This window comes from Mytilus trossulus, chromosome 6 (assembly GCF_036588685.1).
Source record: "Mytilus trossulus isolate FHL-02 chromosome 6, PNRI_Mtr1.1.1.hap1, whole genome shotgun sequence".
Lineage (NCBI taxonomy): Eukaryota > Metazoa > Mollusca > Bivalvia > Mytilida > Mytilidae > Mytilus > Mytilus trossulus.
Genome location: NC_086378.1, coordinates 84,540,411 through 84,560,224, shown reverse-complemented (window position 1 = coordinate 84,560,224; position 19,814 = coordinate 84,540,411). Strand labels below are relative to the sequence as shown.

At 30.9% G+C, this 19,814-nt stretch overlaps 2 long non-coding RNA genes across 2 annotated transcripts; both read right to left on the bottom strand.

The window, feature by feature from the left end:
• Nucleotides 1-2,274: 2,274 nt before the first annotated feature.
• LOC134723833 (uncharacterized) lies at nt 2,275-5,263 on the bottom strand. The gene is made up of 4 exons (XR_010108193.1): nt 5,173-5,263; nt 4,148-4,256; nt 3,549-3,619; nt 2,275-2,343 (listed from the first exon to the last, which is right to left on the bottom strand). It is a non-coding gene; the product is annotated as an uncharacterized LOC134723833 (long non-coding RNA).
• Nucleotides 5,264-14,521: 9,258 nt separating this feature from the next.
• LOC134723832 (uncharacterized) lies at nt 14,522-17,866 on the bottom strand. The gene is made up of 3 exons (XR_010108192.1): nt 17,777-17,866; nt 17,030-17,123; nt 14,522-14,574 (listed from the first exon to the last, which is right to left on the bottom strand). It is a non-coding gene; the product is annotated as an uncharacterized LOC134723832 (long non-coding RNA).
• Between the last annotated feature and the right edge of the window lie 1,948 nt (nt 17,867-19,814).

The window sequence follows — 19,814 nt, the reverse complement described above, 5'->3', positions numbered from 1 at the left end:
ATTTTTTATGTTGAAAGAGTTATCCAGTTTGATTAAAGACAGTCATTAACTTTTCATTTATTATTGTAAGTTGAATTGTACATTACACTTTGTAAATAGGTTAGACAACAAAAAAACCCAACAATACAAATTGTTCATACAATCAGTACGAGAAGTTGATGCTATATACACCAGCTTTTGTCTTGAAGAGGAGTACGAATTGCATCGACTAAAATAAATGTGGCAGTTGTTTAAATTGCAAATGATTTTTATTAGTCAGAACGTAAAACAAATAAAAATTTCGATGCTATTGGATTTTTTCAGTTTGCTATAAGTTTGACTTATATATCGACTAGTATTGATTAGTGTTTATATAATGACAGGAACACTTTGTCAGTAATATTTGTAGTTGTCCATAGTCGACGTCGTATTGTCAGTAACGGTGCCTTGGGCAGAAACTAAAAAAAAACACTTTTATATTAAATATAATGGCTGATAAGTTGTTGTAGTACAAATTGTCTGAACAATAATCTATATTTATTGTGCCGTGACCATTGGATCTCAAAAGATTGAAATCAGTCAGTTCGGGGAACAGCGTTGTTACCACAAAATTTAACCTCTATCTTCTGTTGATGACTTTTTACCTTCTAGATGCCTTCTGTTTGTTTTATTTGTCTGTTATTATTTCTGTTGCTGGCACCGAGTAAGAGAGGCCTTGAGTTTAACCCGACTTGGTCAAAACAAAGACGTGAACATTTGTGGTTGTTTCTTCTGCGGTTAGCGCGTTACAAGATCTGAGTTAGAGCAAAAATGGTGGGTTCGTAGTCAAAATAATTTGTCTGGTAATGTTGACATATTTTTTATGAACATCTCCTGTCTTATCTAACACGTTTAAAAACCATTTTAGCGTCTAGTACAAAGCAGGTATTTTTTAAATGACACATTATATTGTTCTTTTCCTGAATATGGAAGCTTTTTTGCAAATGCACATTAAACGGCCTTTAATCACGGTCATCTGTTCCGTGTTGTGTGTGAACCTTTTTCTTGATGATTCTCGCCTATCTTAGTATTTTAACTCTTAATTCGATTAGTAATAAATAAGACAAACGCAAAAATACTATAAGTTTTCGTATGCCTACCATTAAAAAGACATGTAATGTAGTAAAATACGTTTGTATATTTGTAAGTGACAGTTTTTTTTAAAAAGATGTACAGCCCACTCATAGGAGTCCCAGGTGGTGAGCCATTCTTAAATGTTGCCTAAGAATGTTGGCAGCATACGATTGGGTAGGCGATGACTCTGATTACTGAGATGTTTGACATTCTGTGTGATGAAAAAGTCATTTCAACACAACTTTAAATTTGTTGCTTTAGTTAATCTTTAAAGTCGGTAATATTTACCTCGATTCATAATGAATTTCCTTCAGAACGTTTTTGTGTCCGAATACCCCTAATAAATCTAAACGAAATCCATTTCGTATTTAAAATCAATAATTTAACCAATTACCAAGGTTTGAATTAGTTACCTTGCCTGCACTTGTTTACTATTATGATTATACTCAATGAAGAAGGCTGATAAAAACAATGTTTTTGCCCCCTGATATTGTGAAATTTGATAAATTAAGGATTATTGTCTTGTTACTGCAATTATTTGTAACAAAAGCTTAAGTCTACACCTATGGAGCGTTTAATACTCGATAATTTTGAGCAATTGTGATACCTCCTAGCTTTCTTCAAAGAGCGTATTATTGTTACCGGAAACTCCAAGCATAATTCAGTAAACAATAAAATATGCGGTTCACCATGTCAATAAATGGTAAAGAAATTGATTTTAATGAATCCTGATCAGCCCACATAAATACACACTTGATTACTGTCTCCTTGATTGCAGTTTGTAAATATGTGTAAAGTCCTATAGCAAATTACAAGATAATTCAGGACAATACAACGATAATGTGATCTGAATATAAACCCTGATTGTAAAAACCCGATTTTGAACACGTCAGGTCACGGAGTATAACTTCACAGAAAGATATGTCATCCACCGGAAACATCATTTTGACTCTGCATGAACCGTCCAGTATTTTATATTAATTCGTGAACTCGCGTGCTTAGCAGAAAAATAGCATATACAAATTTTCAAGTTTTTTGGCAGGTCGAGAATATAAAAAGTCAACAGAAGATGGGTGTAAGTTTTCGTAAATATTAGAAAGTCTCGAATGATAAAACAGACACACACAAACACTATAACATAATAATACAACGCTTTTCTCGCAATAATAATCAACAATCATAATGCCAAATTTTGTTTTATTCTTTGATGTTTTGAAATATATTAAATATACTATTCCATCTCACTTAGTCCTGAAATTAAAAAAAATAGATTAGTTTTTATGAAAAAAATCTCTACTTGCAAAAATCATTACATGTTAATAAAAAGTAGTTAAGCAAAATCTGATATAAGAAAAAAAACAGGAGGTTCAAATTGCCAAAAAAAAAAAAGGGTAAAGATATTTTAAACATTTCATAATGCTTACTAAATAATTACTTGATTTCTTCCTCTTTCTATGCAGCACAATAGGATAGGAATGTATAAGTGTTGTGGGCAAACATACCAAATTCCATATTAATACATTATAAACCCCAATAATTATTAGAATGAAGATGCTGATTACGAATGTGAAAGTACATTATGGAGTTAGATTCTGTGATAATCCCAAGATTCCGTTAAACCATTCGAAAACTGTAGCGGACACAAAAGGGATCGGAAGGACAAATGGATGACACTGACAAACCTTTATAAGACCCAATTCAAAAAAGAGGGGATATGATGATCAGAAAGAAGAAAATCGACATCCTTATATTGGAGATCTTGTGTCAAATTTTCCATTTCAGTAATTCTGTTTGTCCTAAAATATAAAAGACGAGATCTTGAAATTGAACAATGTCTTAAGGCTTTGCAGTTTCTTTTTCGTTTATTGCCAGAATGTGGAATTCATATACTTTTTTTACTTAAATAAATCAGATTATAAAAAATGTCAACAATAGAGATGATACTGCACTTGATAAATCATAAAAAGTCGTGATTTTTATATTGCAAAATATGGAAAGAGGTTGCGGGTTCCTGCAAATTGTCGCAATTACAATTCCGTCTCTTTTTCTAAGAGTTTTAATAACCGACCTAGAATCCAGGTTTTATGATTGCATGACCAACACGACGGATGCAATATGTGGAACAGGATCTTCGTACCCGTCCAGATCCCTTGAGATCATACCTAGGTTTGGTCATTCTTTAGTTTTCTTTGTTGCGTTGTGGTTGAAAAATAAAAAAAAAACAAAAGTACAGAACTCCGAGGAAAATTAAAAAAAAAGAAAAAGAAGCCCCTAATCAAATGGCCAATAAGTACTGCTATCTGTCTGTTGGTGTATAACCTTTCTCAGCAATGATGTTATTTTCAACCTGAATGTATCGTTGGTATATTTGGCTTTTTTTTAACACAGTAGGTTCGTTACCTTGTATCTGTTATTTAGACAAATGCTTCACTTCAAATTGAAAAAAAACCACTTACTTCTGTACAATTCATGTCATTGGTGTTAAGAATAACACGGACATTCCCCCTGACAAGCTGCAACCGCACGGCTGAAATAGAAATTGAAATAACATCTGTCTTGCCAAAATGACTGTACAAATGTCTTTAAATAAACGCTGTTGATTTTTTTATATATAGAATTAATTAAATTTCTTTGACAAATCAATTCGTCTCAGTAATAGTATTATACGCTACATTGTAACAATGATACAAAGATAATACTATTAAACCTTGTTTTTTTTTTTTTATAGTTTTGATATCATTGTATTGTTTTTGTAATTTAGTGCATACTGCAACATGTGTTAAAAAAACGTGTAATTTAATAATATCACTCAATAGCCAGATTATTTGTTGCAATAAACGATAATGAGACAGCCTATTACCAGACTTTATCAAATTATAAATATATCAGGTATCACAAGTGTATTTTTTGATTATATTGAAATGTATAAGCATTGTATAAAATGAGAACATAATCTTGCTTTAGATGTTGAATGTTTTAAACAACAAAAACAAGTCGGATGACATGCTTTACTATGTAAGTGAGGAATTGGCCTTCTTTTGAAAAGTAAACTTACCTGCAACCGAGATGACATGAATTACTGAAAGTTCTACCAGTTGTAGAACAAACTGGGTCCCAAACCGCTGGACAAATACAAGGTTTAGGAGGATTAGAATACACACTATCTACAATGATATAAAATACAATATTGAAATCATTATTAAAAAAAACATGAGATTATTTTTCCCGTGCAGTATATCGAAGAGGTTTTGGTATGATTTCAAAGTTTTTTTGTAAAAAAAACATCAATCAAAATAGGTGCACTTCATCCAAGATTTTGATGTTTTTCGTTACCTGAAATATATGGTAAACTAAAGTAATAACAAATTTTCATGAATACAAGAACGAAATACGACCACATGACATAAGTCATCCATGCCCTTCATTGTATGCCTCTAACCTATCGATTCCATTACAAAATTATTCTGCATGTATGTAAGACGTTCTCTTATTACACGAACTCGTTTATATTATCTACAAATCAATGAGACAATGAGATCAGAAATCTCTACGCTCTTAACAACGTTGAAATACTTTGCCAAATAAACAACGTAACACAACAATGTACATTTTTGTAAAAAGAAAAACAGAAAATCATTTATTCAGACTTCCTTTTTCATACTTCATTATATTTCGTCCTCGTTGTTCTTCTTATCATTGAATAAATATTTTCTTTGAAGTCCTCAATTTTGATTATGCTGGCACAGCATTTTTGTCTTTTTATATTTTTTCTTTCTAATCAATTCTACAAATTCATTTTCCTATAAAAAATATAAGAGATCTTTTTTTTTATCATGATTATTCTTATGTCAGTGAAATAATATTATATTGCAAAATACAATGCTTATGTTAATATTTGTTTAATAAAACGCAAATTAACAAAAGATTTCATGTATATTAGAATTGTTTCTTAAGTCAACACCCAATACCGAGTGCAATCTTTTAAAGACATCGCGTGCAGCTACTTGTTGTACCAGTAATTCGATGTGAATATGCATACAAACCAAAAAGTTACCCAGGTAGATTATATAGCAATATTACCTATTGTTAAAAACAGCATAAATACAATCAACATCTGATTCTTCATAGTATCTTCTGTATAGGTTGCTTTAGTAAAACAAGTTATTCATTTAAATAATGATAATAATAATAATAATAAGAATAATAATGATAATGATAATAATCATAATCATAATTATAATAATAATAATGATAATAATAATAAAAATAATGATAATAATTATAATAATATAGGGTTTTTGCATGAATATTGTGGAATATTGTCCCGAGTAGAATGTTATATTGCACGAGCTTGCGAGTGCAATATAAGTTCTACGAGGGACAATTTATCACAATATTCATGCAATATCCCTTTTATTGTAGAGCAATATAATATTTGAAAGTTAAAATTTGTTTAACTAATATTTTGTCGTTGATGACGTCATGAATTTTGAAGATTTATTGCACTAGTGCAATATTGGAATTTTTTGCACGCTAACTTTTGGTTACTTTCTGCAGGAAAGATTATATTACTATACATTTTTTTTTATTTAATATCATAAAATATTCATGATGAGTTAAAGATAAAAAGAAAGACTACATCTAATAAAAATAATAGCATTAACAAAAATGATAATGCTAACATTAAGATAATGACAATGCTGATCATGATGGTACTTACATTAACAAAAGTAATAGTAATGATGATGATGATTAAGTTGGTATCTCAGGATAACAAACTTGCTATTACCCTTATAACCAGTCAATAGATGAATATTATTATACCTTAGTATGTTTTTTTCTATATAAAAAATAATGAAATAGTTGTTCTATTTCATTCCACACACTAATTGCCAGTAAATAGTTTCAAAGACTTTTACCCCGGTTAATAGTTTCATTATCATCTTTCCCGTACTTTTTCATGCTTATTTTTCATTGGACAATAATGATGTCATTGACTATTTTGCTTATATACCGCAAAAAAGCGTTTTTCCCCTTAATTCATCAAACTTTGTTAAAAACTAATTATTTTTAAAGAACTGTCGTACATATTAAGGGCATTTTTATATAAAAAAAATAATTTCATAATGTTCTACAAAAATCCGCCTGCGCCTAAAAATATTATTAGGTTAATCCTTGTGTCTATGATGAGTATTTTTGAATGGACACAAACGAAAAACAAACCACGAGTTGAATGACTAAATTTTTGAACCCTTCATATCTGAAAGTATCACATGAAGGTTTTTTTTACGAGGTATTTGAATTGCTTAGTTGAATAAAAAGCTTGTATGCAAATTATACCGCACATATCTCAGTTGACTGCAAGCACATAGTTTGAACAGTACTTATTTAAGCAGTTGAAATCAACACGACCGTTTTAGATCAAATTGTGTTTTGAGTTGACAAAATTCAGTCTGCAGATTTTTGGAGGAACAAACTTTGTATATTGCGAAACAAAGTCAAACATATTTCAGCTGGACAGTCAAAATATATATAAGAATGATGAAAATCTGAACTGGTCTTTTCAAAAACTAAATCGCTTCATGAACAACAAATTCAGATCAAGATAGGATTTGAGAAAAACATATACCGCCATAACTAAATTGACACGCGTGTGATTTAAAAAGAAGAACAAAGACGAACCTGTAATTAAGAAAAAGTCAAGACATCATCTGCAAAGTCTTGGATAATTATATTTTTTCTTTTCATTTATAAACGATTTATGTTTATAAGAAAATGTTATATACATGCATATATATACACACCCGTAGTAAATTATAAATATATTTCCTGGGCTGTTCTGATCGTACTCCCACGTCATATGTTTTTTTTATGAATCAGTTGTCCGACGTCATAGAAAGTTGACGTAAGAATATAAGCATTTTACGGGAAAATACACGCTTCTGAAACCGAAAATCATCACAACATGGAACCATAATGAAACAATGCTAAAATGTGATATCAGCCTTTTTGTTCTAAACGTAGAAGACATAGAAGAAAATCATCATTCAAAACGATCTAAATACGTTATTGTGAAAAATTTAAGCATGTCACTAATTCAGTTAGATCCGTTCTTTGATGCCAGTTTAATAGTGCGTTTATTTATGGGAACGGCAAATGCTTGCCTCAACCTAGAGCGCTTCGATCCCAAAAAATTGACGTATTTGTCCTATTAGAATTGAAATATTTCATGAGGGCTTAAATATATCTAGACTTTACTACAGGTTTTCCCTGTATTTGGCAAAACTTTTAGGAATTTTGATCCTTAATGCTCTGCAACTTCTTACTTTATTTGGCCTTTTTAACTCTTTTGGACTCGAGCGTCACTGATGAGTCTTTTGTAGACGAAACGCGTGTCTGGCGTATACTAAATTTAGTCCTGGTATCTATAATGAGTTTATCTATGCCGATATTTTACCCCTCGCTATCGTTCAGAGTAAAATATTTGTCATTAAGGGCCAACCCGTATTAAAATCACGATATAGTCAAGCCCCCATGAATTATTTCTAAATTAAGATAACTCTCAAGAGACCAAATGAGATATATGTTAACATCTATAGGTAACCGTACGTTCGTCAACAATGAGAAATACCCATACTACAAAGTCAGCTACAAAAGGCCCCAAAATGGTAAATGTTTAATGTTCTGTTTGTTCTGATTACATTTAACGACATTAGTAACATGTTCTTTAAATTGTACGTGACGACTTACCTTTGAGGTGTAAATGAAGTTTATGTTAAAAAATGAAGCAACAACTCATTTATATACAGGGATGAATGGAAATTATAATAAAATTTAACAACACAACTCTGATAATTAAGGAAGTTTAACTTGACAACTGATATTAGCTTGGCATTAATCAAATATGCCTTCATTAGTACATAACAAACAAATAAGAAAGGAAAACAGAAAAATGAAAAATGTTTCTAACTTTTCCCCCCGCAATTTCACTATTGCTATGTGTCCATGAACGATTGTAGGGAATTTCGTTGTAATTAAAACTGAAAAGTTACATTGATTTAAAACTTCGATTTATTTGATGAACACCTTGTAGAGGTCTAGAGACAATTCAAATTGTATTTAGATATATAATGATAAATTTAAACCTAGTTGTGTGGCTTACCAAACCTCCCGCTTTTATGGCAATGTTAAATATAACATTTAGATGACAACAATACATGACAGGACTACAATACAAATATATGAGAAAACATACAGGACAGACAGTCACACAAAAAGTACCAGGCTTATAATTCAATACGCCAGACGCGCGTTTCCTCTACATAAGACCCATCAGTGACGCTCAGATAAAAAAAAAAGTTCGAAAGCCAAAAACAAGTACAGAGTGTGAAATGCATTGAGAACAAAAAGTATATACGGCCAAGGTTATTTGCCTGGGATAAGAACATCCTTAGCAATAAGAATAATTCTTACTTTTGGAAACAGTAAATTTATAAAAATGACTTTATAATATAGATTACATGTAAACATCGAAGTGGTTACTACAGAATAAAAACGAATACAAAAACTAAATACATGAATTTTGAATTGCAAAGAACCGTGACACGTTTTATAGTAATGCTAATTCACACTCAGCAAAAGAGTCACAATCGGGAATAAGTCACGTTCGGTACAAACCACAATATAACATGTGGTGAAAATGTCCTTTGGTATCTTTTGTCCCTCTTTTAGTTTGGACAAAGACACATCGTATGGATCAACCAATTCGTGATGGTGTCCATAAAATTTACGGAGTGTCATTTTTAATCTGTCCTCCTCATAACTTTGTTGTAGCAGTTTCTGCACTAGAAGCACACTCCTTCACATTTTTGCGCCTGTCCCAAGTCAGGAGCCTGTAACCTTTGTTAGTCTTGTATTATTTAAATTTTAGTTTCTTGTGTACAATTTGGAAATTAGTATGACGTTCATTATCACTGAACTAGTATATATTTGTTTAGGGGCCAGCTGAAGGACGCCTCCGGATGCGGGAATTTCTCGCTACATTGAAGACCTGTTGGTGACCTTCTGCTGTTGTGTTTTTTTATTTTGGTCGGGTTGTTGTCTCTTTGACACATTCCCCATTTCCATTCTCAATTTTATCCTGTATAAATAGAATCCATACTAAAACAGTTAAAGAGCAAAACTCATTGTTTGTATGCTATGATAGTATATACCGGTACTTATTGTTGAAAACACATGAATATATACTTTGATTAAAGGATTGTTTTTGCTTAACGTGATTAGCACAGAAAGGCTTTATCGCGACGAGCATTAATTCGAATATTATAACAATTTAATATTCGAATGTATACTTTGATGGCATAGATAAACTTAAATGTTTGAATATCTAACCACAAAAAGATGATGGATATACAAACAAAGAATTATTCAATGGACATTATTTGTCCTTATGAAAGCTATTCACTCACTATTGGAAATTTGACTGAGAACGAGTAAAGTACATTCATATAACACGATAAAGAATGCATTGAATGACGAAACGCGCGTCTAGCGTAAACACAAAATTTAATCTTGGTATTTATGATGAGTTTATTTACTTTTAAGCGGAAAACAGTGTACCAATTAATGTATAAGATTAATCATTAAGTAAAACCTTGACGGAAAGGTGGTCAGAATAGTGTTGTTAATTTTTTTGAAATTTATATAAGGATCAAGGAAACATAAAATAATTTAAATAACAAACTGCAAAGTAAATATAATAGATAAATAATAAAGACATTTTCAACACGTTTCATCGCTTATATCGTACCATACTTCAAGTCAAGAGTCTAAAAGTAAATGATTGAATATTTTAGATAAGACTTCTTGTTAAAATACAAGACATAAAATAGAAGTTAAAGGCATTCGTTTTAGATTTTGAGCTACTGTAATTAGGACCACGATTTACCAGCATATTGTTTTACAAATTAACAAATCGATGCACTATAAGAATATATATGTATATAATACAAACATATCGCACTTGATAGAATGCTTTCGATTTGAGAACATTGTGTTATGCTTTAACATCATTATCAATGGTTTAAATATCTGATCTAGATGATAAATAAACTCATCAAAGGAACCAGGACTAATTTAGTATGTACCGCAGACGCGCGTTTCGTCTTCAAAAGACTCATTAGTGACGCTCGAATCCAAAAAAAATAAAAAGGCCAAATAAAGGCCAAATAAAGGGTGGTTAAATTTTGCAGAAGTTCTGCAAAAATTGTGAAAACTGGATAAATTTAATGTTAACATAATATTCTAATATTTTTTATAAACAAATAATATATGTAAACTTAATCTTTTGTTATCTCCGAATCCTCTATAAATCATATGAATTTCGCATCATTCACCTTTAAAGGGTTACAATTGCAGATAACAAATGTCCGAATTACATTAATTGAACAGTAATGTTAAATTCACATTGCTGCAAAATTTCCATCCGACAAGAAAGTTATAATTATAAAACAAAGAATGGCATAACCATTCTTAAATCGTAATTGATTGTCGTGTCTCGTTTTATATAGATTAGACCGTTGGTTTTTACGTTTGAATGGTTTTACTATAGTTGTGTTTAGAGACTTTTAGAGCTTGCTGTGCGGTGTCAGCAAAAGCAACGAGTTGACGACATATACTGGTTAACTTTTATAAATTGTGACTTGGATAGAGAGTTGTCTCATTGGCACTTAGTGACTAATACCCCATCTTCTTACATCTATTAGCTTATTTCTTTGGTTAAAATGGAAGACTTCTATTTAATACAAATTTGGAAAGTTTATACACAGGCAATAATGCTGATTTTGTTAATTTTGTATAATGCAAAATTTTAACTATACTTTTAGATATACAAATGAGATATACTACAACTGGGTCGATGCCTCTGCTGGTGGACTGTTAGTCCCCAAGGGTATCACCAGCCCAGTAGCCAGTACTACGGTACTGGCATGAAAATACGGATTGTTTGTGTTATTAAAATTTGATATAGTTTCTGAAACATTTATAAAATTAAGTGCTAGCTTTGTAATCCTATAGACCAAATCTACATGGGACAAATTTCGGTTTAATTGGAGACCAATTGAAGACAAATATTACACGATATGGTCTTGGTTATTTTCATTTTTAAGCTAATACAGCAATGATTAGATAAAGGCAACAGTGGTATACCGCTGTCTGAAATTCATAAATCGATAAGGAAAAAAACAAAACTGGGTTAAAAACTAAAACTGTGGGAAACTTATCAAATATATGAGGACTTCGACACAACAGAAACACAATATGTAAATATAACACAAACAGAAACTAACTCTGATATAACGATGGTAATTTTCCTGACTTGATACAGGGCATTGTCAGAAAAAATATAGTGGCCCGGGTTGAACCTGGTTTTGTAGCATGCCAAACCTCCCCTTTTAATGGCAATATTAATTATAACATTAATATGACAACATTACATGCCAGGACTACAGTAAATAAATGGGAGAAAATATAGGACAGAGAAACAAACGAATAAAAGCCAACAAAATTTACCAGGCTAAAAAAATTAATACGCCAGGCTTGCGTTACATCCATACAAGACGAACCAGTGACGCTCTGATGAAAATAGTTTGAAAGCCAAAACGAGTACAAAGTTGAAGATCACTGAGGACCAAAAGTTTAACAAAGTTGTGACCAAATATGGCCAGAAACATAGACATATGTGTCCAGCACAGCCTGTGTGGACATGTGCAGCAAGATGTTTAAGGAAAGTTTATAAAACTGTGAACAAAAACATAAAACTGGAACAGATGATGAGGATGAACGACTGTGTAACGTCCTGTAGCAATTTTAATGAATATTCTGGACGATAAAATGTTCAATAGTCCTTATTCGATTAAGCAAAAACAAAACCGGTTAACAGACTAAAACCAAGCGAAACACATAAATTAATGTGATCTAAATTAACACTGTTTTCTACAAGACCGACACACTGATTAAGATTTTGAACATGTCAGGTCATAAGGTAAATGTACACAAAAAGATATTTCATCCTTAACGGACACAACATGTCCACTCTAGGCCGGTCAAGTCTTTGCTTGTCCTTTTAAATCCCGCATGATTAGCGGAAACGTAACAGTTAGTCTTAGATGCATATTGTTTTGTTTTTCCTTTTAAAAAAAAAACTTGCTGTCAGTAACTGCGAGTACTCTCAAAACATGCTTTTGTCTTTGTGTTGTTTGGATGTACAAGTACCCTCATATGTCCCCTCTGTGTTTATGTTAAATGTATTTCTATTTGTATCTATCCAATGAGTTTAGACTCTGTCAACTGATTTTAATAGTTCGTTCCTATGTTGTACTGTTACACTACTGTCCCAGGTTACGGGAGGGTTGGGATCCCGCTAACAAGTTTAACACCGCCACAATCTTTGTGAATTTGAATTTTCGAAGTCAGGAGCCTGTTATTCATTAATTGTCGTTTGTTGATGTGAAACATATATATATATATATTTATTAAAGTTATGTACACCGGTATGTAAACATTACCACGTGTATGTGTTTATAAAATTATACGTGTTTGAAAGTATATAATAGTTTAAATGTTTTTCATTGTTCGAGTTAGAAATGACCATAATATTTGAAAAAGGTAATTTCAGATATTTCGAGCTATACTTTTGGCGGTTTTGTAAATTAAAGATATTGTCATTCGAGGTTCGCTTTTGGTGCAGTAAAGTTTCCCACCCTTCCACCCGACTTAATGTATTTTATTTGTGTTTTTTTTTATTGTTGTGAATAATAATGTGTGTAAGAACAGAATCTTTATTTGATTCATAATATGTATTTTCGTACTTAATGAAAATTGTTTTTATTTTCTGTAGGTTGGTTTTTGTGTTTGTTACCTGCAGCGTCCAAGGCAGACAGTAACACTGATGAACATTTTTTACGTTGCATTTGTCTTTAATAAAATTAAAGCTTTGCTGCACACTGTCAGGCGAGCTGATCCAATAAAAAGGTGTTGAGTTTATTTTGTAAATAATATATGTTCGTTTGAAGTTATGAATTAGAACATATTTGTTTTAATCGTTCATTATTATGTATAAACATAAGGTCGTCGGTGATCTTTTTAATTGCATAACATTTGTCATTTCGGGGTCTGTTATAGTTTTGGTCAGTGTTGAAGGTAGTACGGTGACCCATATTTATTAATTTCTAGGTCATTTGATCTCTTGTGTATAGTCGTCTTATTGGCAATAATACCACATCTTCTTTTTCTATTCAAAATGAAAAGTCAAATATATAATTCAATCTCACTTAGTGCTGAAATAAAAAAGTAAAATGGATTAGTTTTAGTATAGATGACTGAATAGTTGCTGCTTACATGTAAAATAACAAAATATCTTGAAAAAAAAAAAAAAAAAAACCTTCACAAAACAAGAGATACGTTCTCAATGGTTTTGAGTCTTGTTTCATTTGGAAAAAGTCTAAAACGTACGTAAATGATTGTTTTATACACGACGCAACATGGTCATTTGCTTCTTCCATAGTTGAACAAACATCAACACCGGGGCCGATAAGTCTTAGTAATCGAACTACTGTATCTCTAGCCTGTCAACACCGAGGTTGTGAGTTGGAGCTCTGCACGGAATAGATGTGCTCGACTAGATCACAATTCACTAGGATTATGAGTTTTTTTTCTGCCGAAAGGCGGTGATTAGCGCCGAACAATCCGGATTCTTCCGCCAATAAAGACTGACCGCCACAAAATCGTAATAGTCCTACACATGGCGTTAAACACCAATCAGTCAATTATTCAATCAATCCGCCCCAATCATTTAGTTCCAAAGAAAAAGGCGCTATAAAATATTCACTTATCACCAGACCAATCACTTCAACAAAATTCTGTTGTTTTAGTTGATCTTCATCGTCGGTAATGATTCAATTCATTCATAACATATTTCCTTCAGATCGTTTTTTAGCTCCAATTTCGATTATTGCAAAAATTCACAAAGGAAAATATACATTATAATTGAAATCTAACAGATTTAACCATATCTTCTATGTATACTGGAGGATGCTACACTTAGTATATCATAAAACTGTGTGATTTCATATTTCAAATTGTGCTAAAGATGGCTTGTCATACTCATTTCATTTTTAAAATGTTCTAGAGTAGATTACTTACTCTTGATGTCAGAAAAGTTCACATTTGACAAAACAATAGTGTTAAATGTTTGCTATATGGAGAACATTTCTCTCTTTGCCTTTGTTGTGTTTATTTTTTTTGTTCTGTTAAAATCCTCTGTGATTTAGAACTGATGTAAGCTGTGCAACACAATTACATACATAATTATCTAAAAATATCTTTCACTACAATGTTTAGACTTACTTTTGTCCCATTCGTTATTACTTACCCAATTGTTAATATCAACATGGACATGCATGGTGGCAAGCTAAAACTTCTTCGCTGAAATAATAATTAAAGAATTTCAAATGTTTAAAGTCTGTCAAAGACGTAAGGGATATAAGCCGCTAACAGTCCATTCTGTCCAATATTTTACAGAATGGACTGTTAGCGCTTTTATCTCACTTAAAACATTGTTTAGCACGACGAAAAAGGTAGACTAAAAGAAAACGAAAGCAAAAAATTATTTTCATCAAGTATGTAAATTGTTTTATGAAGAAACTTCCTTTACATTTACATTTACATAACATTAAAATATATCCTACATGTTGGCCCCTTTAAACAGTAGCTCAACTTAAAAAAAGACAAAACAAAAAGATAGTACATCTGAAGGTAAACAACATGTATTGCTGCATGAAGAATAATACACAGGGTATGCGTATCATGATTTGTGCTTGCGCAAGGACTACTCATAGTTTTCGCTCTTAGTTTCCGTGAATACCTTTACATGCGTTTTGTGTTTAAAAATGGATAAAGTAATTAAGGTATTTCTTAATGCAAAAACGAAGAAAGAGATGTCGTTATTAGTGATTGTGTAGTTTCAAACTTTGGATTAAAATCAAATGTGTATTCAGAATCTATTCAGATATATATTATTTCAGCGTGGATTACTATGAGTATATAGTCAAAACAGCTTATAATGGCAACAGAAATTATAGAAAGAATACAGAAAGCTTATAATGGCAAGTTTTTTTTATATATATTATATTTCACAATGTATGTCTCTCCTATTAAGTTCCTGTTTTCTTCTATGGTTTTATTTTTTAATTGGTGAATGAGAAAAAAAAGGAATAGCAAATGAAGAAAGGTTCTTGTTGAACCATATCGAGTGCACCGCAGTCGATTTTATTCCAAATATATAATTAATATAAGCAAACGAAGAAATAACAACATGCAATCAGTTATAGTATTTTGCTAGAATTTTCAAGAAGCTGTTATTGTCTACCCAAACAGTATTACCTTAATTGCCCCCTTTAATCTGTTTTTCCTGCAAAGTCGTGTCGATTATTTGTGTATTGAGTAACTTGTATTTTTTAAATGTTACCGAAACGTTATTTTGTCTCGATTTTCTTTTAGAAAAACTTTTATAAAACGATCGCAGCGAACAAAGTGCGAATCGGACACACCATTGGTTAACTTGTAACTCAACTCCAAAACCAAAAAATTATAAAAAAAAACTAACCAACTATTATAGTCCCCTAGTTCATGAAGGAAGTTCTAGATTCGCATTTTGTACAAAGGATAAAGTTTAGGTTGTTCATGCCCCTTGTATTGCGGCACGATCTATCAAATTTTAGAAGCACAACTGATGGCATTTTTCATTTTAATTGTAGTTGAAAATGATGTTAAGAAGAATAAGAGCAACACCAGTGGTAAATTTTTATTACCTAACGACGGCCGAGAATAAATCTTTTCAAAAAGGATATTCATAAAGGCACAAAAAAAGAAGACTTACAACGAGCATAATCAGTAGTAACTTATTAAATTAGTGCTTAAAGAGACAACCCAAAAACATGAGAAAAATGGCTGTGATATAAGTGTTGGTAGTTTTAAAAATCAATTTGAAAATGATTTTCTTCCTCAAGAAACCGTCTTGATGAGTGACAAAAATGTTGTATTGGAAGGCGACTTTGATAAAAAAAAAATAATTTAATTGTCATTTGTTCTTTGGTTGTATGTTTGATTACATGACAAAAACAATTGGGGTAATTACAGCTAATTTCCTAATGCTAGTAGACTAAAACTTTGGTTGGATTGCTTGCTTTGTTTGAACAAAATTTAACCTACGCTTTGTAATAAAGATTGACATCTTTATGCTATATATATAGGCATATTTTAACCTGTCTAATATGTTATGATGTGATTGAACGTTATTCCAATTACAATTGCTCAAAGCAATCAAGCTAACCAAAGTCTTGCTCTACAAGCCGTAGGAAATTAGCTGTAATATGTTTTTTTTTATTTCTGTGATTGAACTATCATTTACCTGTAAGAATCCGTTTTGCTACCTTTAGTGTGTCCAATATTTTTAAGAAAGAAGACGGCTATTCTTAAAAATATTAGATAAAGGTAACATATGGTTCCTTACAGGTAAATGATAGTCCAACTTCTTAAATAAAGAACAGGTAAAACAATAGAATGACGTCACAACAATGTTTTGATAATTCTTAAAATTTTTAAATGTTCGACATCTGTCAAGACTAGTTTGAGGAAATTTATTCGTTTCTTGGCTTACTCTACTTTAATTTGTTTTGAGACAAATGCTTTTGATTTTTATTACAAACATATTTGCCTTTACATAAGGTATTGTGACAAATCCACAGTACACTATAACATGTAATTGCAAGGTATATTATTTGTTGACTACTATTTTTCTATGATCTCAACTGAATCGGTCCAATATTTAAACAATATGCAGTCTAGATGAATATGTATATGCTTTGTGAAGAAAACTTACTTGCAAAACATCTCACAGTCGTTTCTGTGAGTCCTACCCTTTGTGGAACAAACTTGATCCTTGTCACCAGTACAAGAACAAGGATGGACTGTATCTGAAGTGATAACAATGCAATGTCAAAAAAATCAGTTGGCTTTCCTTTCAGTAACAAAATAAAGTATTTGTAAAAATTGTCAACACTCTATCTTTAACCTTAATTGCTATTTTTAGAGTGTTTATGTTATCCCCTTATTTTATATGTTATCATAAAGTTAGAACGTCAAATAAAGAAATATCTTTACAAGGTTAAAACGTTTATTAATTTTTATAACAAATATACAGATTCTTGTGGAAGTAGAATGATCCCGTCATACAAGTTTGAGATGCAGCATGTTTTAAAAACAGGTTTAACCAACTTTTTACTTCGGTAAATGCTTGTACCAAGTGAAGAATATGAATTCTATTTTTCAGTCATTCGTTGGTTAATATAGTCCAGCGTTTGAATTTGTCATGTTACTGAATTCCGATGCTTAAATGTACCTTGAAAGTCGGTTATTTTTTGTAAATAAAGTTTTTCAAACACTAGGAACTAAATATTATTAAACAATTTACCACTAAGATTCAGAGTTGCCTTATGAATTGTTTTTTGGTCGAAACAAAATTATTCATCAAGGTTATAACTATTCTGCTACTGCGAACTTTTTTAATCGCAGAATGTTATCATCACTTATTTAAAATGTATATGTCATTTCTACAGTTTAATATTACCTATAGTTATGAACAGTATTAAGACAATCAACATCAGATTCTTCATGGTGTCTTCTTTATATTGCTTTAGTAAAACACAGTTATTCCTTTAACAATAAAAATACAATGCTGAGAGTCATGGATGACGAATAATAATAATAATAATAATAATAATAATAATAATAATAATAATAATAATAATAATAATAATAATAATAATCATTATAATAATAATATAATAATAATAATAATAATCATAATAATAATAATAATAATAATAATAATAATAATAATCATAATAATAATAATAATAATAATAATAATAATAATAATATTGTAATAATAATAATAACAAAAATAATCATAAAAATATCAACAAAATACATTTTTTTTAAATGATACCATTCATGATTATAATGTTAAGGTAGCTGGGGTGTCTTCTTCCAGGTTCGATTTTGCAAGAGCAGATACTAATCGGTCTTGATCTTTCATGAAATGTGCAAATGTCGAGAGTACCATGTAATTCGAAAGCATTTTTTTTCTTTTTATCACGCATAATTGGATTTTCCATGCACAATCTATACATAATCTGTAGCATAAAAAAAGTGACCCATACTTTTTATTATATATTTGAATGAGCATGATATAAACTAAATTTTCACAAATGTTTAAAATATTCTCTGGATTTTAATTTACCCCCCCCCCTAACCTGCAGTAACATATAAATAATGATACTAATAATTACGATAGTACTAATAATAGCATATTATATACTATTTATGATGATGATGATTGACTACATATAGAAATGACTTATATAAATTAAATTTAAAGAAAATCGAATGAAATTTTCGGTCAATTATCCTTACTTGGCTAAAATAGGAAAATTACATGCGTCCATCGACAACTGATGACAAAATGGGGCGGATGAATTGAAAGCTAATTACAGTAAAAAGTTCATATTAATCCCTTTTCGGCATTGACGTATCATGGGAGGCTTATTCGGAAGAATGCTTTAATTAAGAGAATTCTTTTTAAATGAATCACTTTTTTCACTCTGCATTTAATTTATTCCAGCAAAATTAGTACTGTTCAGTAGCTATTTAAACGTTAACTATTTTGTATGATGTTAGTGATACAGGTAAATAGCAATTACTTAACAGTCTAAATATAGACTGAACATATCTTATTTGACTGTTAGCAAAATTGTTTCAATCGTACTGTATTTCCGCTGTGGATATGTCTGCAAATTGAATGACTGACAGAAAAGAATATTTAAAAAGTAAAATAACAAAATCATAATTAAAATATAAACATTCCAACATGTCCAACTAAACAAAAATTAAATCTTGAAGTTAAACATATGTCAACTCAGCCGGACAGGCTAAGAATATTTAAATCCGAACTGGTCTATTAAAAAATAAACGTCTTATGATCCAGTTATTTGGATCATGACAGGATTGCAGAAACAGATACATAGAATATAGATAATGCCAAAACAAAATCGACATTCGTATGATTAAATGAGAAGAACGAATACAAACGACAATTACATTGAAAAAAACTTTATGCAATTATCTAAAAAAAATTTGAATGTTTCTACTTAACATTTCAATCACATATACATTATGGATATAATTTCTTTTGGTTCTGCATAATTATATCAACAGTACATTTGTAGATCTACTCAAATTCATTTAAAGTTGTACTTGCAGACAGTACCTACATTCATTTAAAGTTGTACGTGTAGGCAATAAAAGTGAGAATGGAAATGGAGAATATGTCAAAGGGACAACAACCCGACCATAGAAAAAAAAACCAGCAGAAGGTCACCAATATGTCTTCAATGTAGCGAGAAATTCCCGCACGCAGAGGCGTCCTTCAGCTGGCCCCTAAACAAATATTAACTAGTTAAGTGATAATGAACGCCATACTAATTTTCAAATTGTACACAAGAAACTAAATTTAAAATAATACAAGACTAACAAAGGCCAGAGGCTCCTACCCTTGGACAGGCGCAAAAATGCCGCGGGGTTAAACATGTTTGTGAGATCTCAAC